We start from the raw sequence: 4574 nt of genomic DNA on the forward strand, positions 1-4574 counted from the left end.
ATAATACGACCTGTTTCCATTGCAAGAACATGCTGTCATTGATAACTCATCTAAGCTTAATGCTGAAAGAAATAGTACATAAAATGCAATCAGAAAAAAAATGAAACGATACGTTTATTACAAATAGTAATCAAATCATATAATGCATCATACATTCACATTTCTAAATAAACAATACTTCACTTTGCTCAACCTATCATAAGAATTACGACTAAGGCGTGCCCTTATGTACAAGAAACAAATATACTCCAACACTGTAAACGCCCTCTATATGCATTCAATAATGCTCACATTTTTACAGAATTTTCTTCCTTCAGACGGTCAATTTCAGCAAATGTAGAAGATATAGCTTCTTCTTTCCTTGAAACTGCATATGTAACTTCTGTGGTCTTCGACATAAGATCACTTCCATCCTCCATTGACTTCTTTAGTTTGTCAGCCTGTATAAAACAGCATTTGTAGACACAATCAATCAAGCATGCCTTTGTACACATCTCAAAAGGAAGAAAGACAAAAAAAAAAAAAAACACTTATATATGGAAAAAAAACACTTAGGAAATCGGGTTCGGGTTTGAGATCGGGTTTAGTTTGGGTTTTCAAGTTTAGGTTTAGGTTAAGGAGTTGAGCTTAGGATTAGGTATAGGTTTAGGTTTAAGGATTTGAGAATACATTTAGGTTTTAGGTTTAGGTTAAGGTTATAGGTTTAGGTTATAGGTTTTAGCTTTAGGGAATTGAGAATAGGTTAAGGTTTAGGTTTAGGAAATCAGGTTCGGGTTTGAGATCAGGTTTAGTTTGGGTTTTCAAGTTTAGGTTTAGGTTTATGTTAGGGAGTTGAGATTAGGATTAGGTGTAGGTTTAGGTTTAGGGATTTGAGAATACATTTAGGTTTTAGGTTTAGGTTTAGGTTATAGGTTATAGGTTTAGGTTTAGGTTTTAGGTTTAGGTTAAGGTTAGGTTATAGGTTATATGTTATAGGTTAAGGTTTAGTTTATAGGTTTTAGTTTAGGTTAAGGTTATAGGTTTAGGTTTAGGTTTAGGTTAAGGTTAAGGTTTAGGTTTAGGTTATAGGTTATAGGTTATAGGTTATAGGTTAAAGCTTTAGGGAATTGAGAATAGGTTAAGGTTTAGGTTTAGGAAATTGGGTTCGGGTTTGAGATCGGGTTTAGTTTACGTTTTAAGTTTAGGTTTAGGTTAAGGAGTTGAGATTATGATTAGGTGTAGGTTTAGGTTAAAGGATTAGAGAATACATTTAGGTTTTAGGTTTAGGTTTAGGTTTAGGTTTATGTTATAGGTTTAGGTTAAGGTTTAGGTTTAAGTTATATGTTATAGGTTATATGTTATAGCTTTAAGGAATTGAGAATAGGTTAAGGTTTAGGTTTAGGAAATCGGGTTCGGATTCGGGATCGGGTTTAAGTTTGGGTTTTCAAGTTTAGGTTTAAGTTTAGGTTAGAGAGTTGTGATTAAGATTAGGTGTAGGTTTAGATTTTGGGATTTGAGAATACATTTAGGTTTTATATTTAAGTTTAGGTTTTAGGTTATAGGTTTAGGTTTAGGTTAAGGTTAGGTTATAGGTTATAGGTTAAAGTTTAGGTTATAGGTTTTAGTTTAGGTTAAGGTTATAGGTTTAGGTTGTTTAGGTTTAGGTTTAGGTTATAGGTTATAGATTATAGGTTAAAGCTTTAGGGATTTGAGAATAGGTTAAGGTTTAGGTTTAGGAAATCGGGTTCCGGTTTGAGATCGGGTTTAGTTTGAGTTTTCAAGTTTAGGTTTAGGTTAAGGAGTTCAGCTTAGGATTAGGTGTAGGTTTAGGTTTTTAGGATTTGAGAATACATTTAGGTTTTAGGTTTAGGTTTAGGTTTAGGTTAAGGTTTAGGTTTAGGTTATAAGTTATAGCTTTAGGGAATTGAGAATAGGTTAAGGTTTAGGTTTAGGAAATCGGGTTCGGGTTCGGGTTCGAGTTTAGGTTTGAGTTTTCAAGTTTAGGTTTAGGTTTAGGTTAGGGAGTTGAGATTAGGATTATGTGTAGGTTTATGTTTAGGGATTTGAGAATACATTTAGGTTTTAGGTTTTAGGTTTAGGTTTTAGGTTATAGGTTTAGGTTTACGTTTAGGTTTTAGGTTTAGGTTAAGGTTAGGTTATAGGTTATAGGTTATAGGTTAAGGTTTAAGTTATAGGTTTTAGTTTAGGTTAAGGTTATAGGTTTAGGTTTAGGTTAAGGTTTAGGTTTAGGTAATAGGTTATAGGTTATAGGTTAAACCTTTAGAGAATTGAGAATAGGTTAAGGTTTAGGTTTAGGAAATCGGGTTCGGGTTTGAGATCAGGTTTAGTTTGGGTTTTCCAGTTTAGGTTTAGGTTAATGAGTTGAGATTAGGATTTGGTATAGGTTTAGGTTTAAGGATTTGAGAATACATTTAGGTTTTAGGTTTAGGTTTAGGTTATAGGTTATAAGTGTAGGTTATAGGTTTTGTTATAGGTTTAGGTTTAGGTTTAGGATTTGAGAATAGGTTTCAGTTATAAGTATAGGTTTAGGTTAGGTTATAGGTTAAGGTTTAGGGAATTGAGTTTAGGTTATAGGTTATAGGTTATAGGTTTAGGTTATAGGTTTTGGGATTGGAGAATAGGTTTAGGTTATAAGTATAAGTTTAGGTTAGGTTGTAGGTTAAAGTTTAGGGAATTGAGTTTAGGTTATAGTTTATAGGTTTAGGTTGTAGTTATAGCTTTTGGGATTTGAAAATAGGTTTATGTTATAGGTTAAGGGTGTGGTCCCTGCAAATACAGATATAAACACGGCCTGCTCTAATTGGCCAGGTCCTTCCAATGCTGTCCATAGAAAATGGACAGCTTCATCATGGTTATTACAGTGGTTCCCATCTTTCAGGGACCCCCGCTCAACATCTGGATAGCTCTGACGCACATCCGGGTTTACTCCATCAATTTCGAATAAATACATAAACATGGCCTGTCCAAATGGCGAAGCCCCTCCAATGCTGTTTATAGAAAATGGACAGCTTCATCATGGTCATAACAGCGGTTCCCACCTTCCAGGGAGCCCCACTCATCCGAATAGCTCCGACGCACATCCGAGTCTGCTCCATTAATTTCGAGCAAATACATAAACACGGTCTATCCCGGGGATCCACTGAATTCGTCTGATCCAGGGATCCAAGGAAGCCGGATACTATAATTATGAACTGGAAGATGAGAGCAGAGAAGTGTTGACTCACTTGTTCACTTTAACCCAAGTAACTTTTAGTGTTTCCTTCTTCTTTTCATCAAGCTCTTCAATCACCTTCTTGATTTTTGACTTATCATTCTAAGAAGAGAAGAATACAGTAAACAAACAACTTCAGACATAAACAAATTCAATTTTAAAAAAAAAGATGAGATCCTTTACAGGCTGAGAAATACAACAATATACCTCAATGATGTTTTTCTTGGATAATAAGTCATTATATTCATCTTTAGCTTTCTTGAACATTGCCATAACATTTTTATTGACCCTCTTCTCAAGGCTAAAAGCAATCAATCAGATTAACTGAGATGCATGTCCATTAACCTTCCTCTTTAAAAAAAAATGCAAAACCAAACATCAATTAGGTGTTGAATCATACTATTTCATTGATTTTCTAGGGAAGCATGCTCTTGAATAACTGCGTCCTTCTCCACTCTCCCTTTCATTTTTAAAGTCATAAATCCTTTCACAATTGAATGCATCAAAATTTAAAAATAAGCATGTGCAAGAATGCACCAATTACAATAAGAAGTGTGTAAGAATGCACCTTGTTGTCTATTGAAGATGGAATTGAATCAGTCTTGCTTTTGTTGGGATTGCTTTTGCCTACGTTGATGCTCAAATGCGAGACACATCCCTTGGAAATATCTGCAGTTCTAGATCAAACCTATAAATCAATAGCAAAACAGAAGTGCAGTTTAGGTAGTATCGCACAAGTGAGCAATGTACATACCAGCTGATTTATCTATGAATCAACAAACTCTATGTAGCTCCAATTGATTTCCTCTTTTATGTACTCCTCTTGTTCCATTTTGAAGACATGCTGTCAGTACATAACCTAAGAAAAAATCAAGATATTAGAGGTTTCCAAGATAGAGGCAACAACTTGTTATGGAGTAAGCTAACCTGGTTAAAATGCTGTTGCAGCTTCTCATATGTGAAATTAATGTAGAACTGCTCAAAATTGTTTACCATGAAATATAAGAAAATATCAAACATGCAATTTGTAATGTATAGTGCAGGGGCTAGACACAGGTCCACTGCCTGAATTTTTTTTGTTGGTTTCAGCCTAGATGGAAGGCCTAATTGAGGTCTAGCCTGGACTGATTTACTGCCCATAAAAAGCCTAGCTGTAAGGTTGGTACTAAGGGGCTGTTTGAGGCCAGATTCTAGTGCAGATCAAGGCCCAGTCGGGGCCTGATTTCATCTCAAATTGGACCCATCTGGAGCTTGTTTTCAGCACACAGCACGGCCTAGATGGAGGCCGTTTGGATCCAGGTTTCATGGCCTGACCGTGAGCCATGTCCGGCCCGACTTCGAGGCATCTGAAATGCGTTTCTCA

General features: G+C 35.5%; 1 long non-coding RNA gene across 1 annotated transcript; it reads right to left on the minus strand.

Moving 5' to 3' along the window:
• Positions 1-411: 411 nt before the first annotated feature.
• On the minus strand, positions 412-3476 carry LOC131220662 (uncharacterized). Its single transcript, XR_009158763.1, has 3 exons — positions 3419-3476; positions 3225-3313; positions 412-440 (listed from the first exon to the last, which is right to left on the minus strand). It is a non-coding gene; the product is annotated as an uncharacterized LOC131220662 (long non-coding RNA).
• Positions 3477-4574: the final 1098 nt, after the last annotated feature.

The sequence above is a fragment of the Magnolia sinica genome, chromosome 12 (genome assembly GCF_029962835.1).
Source record: "Magnolia sinica isolate HGM2019 chromosome 12, MsV1, whole genome shotgun sequence".
NCBI lineage: Eukaryota > Viridiplantae > Streptophyta > Magnoliopsida > Magnoliales > Magnoliaceae > Magnolia > Magnolia sinica.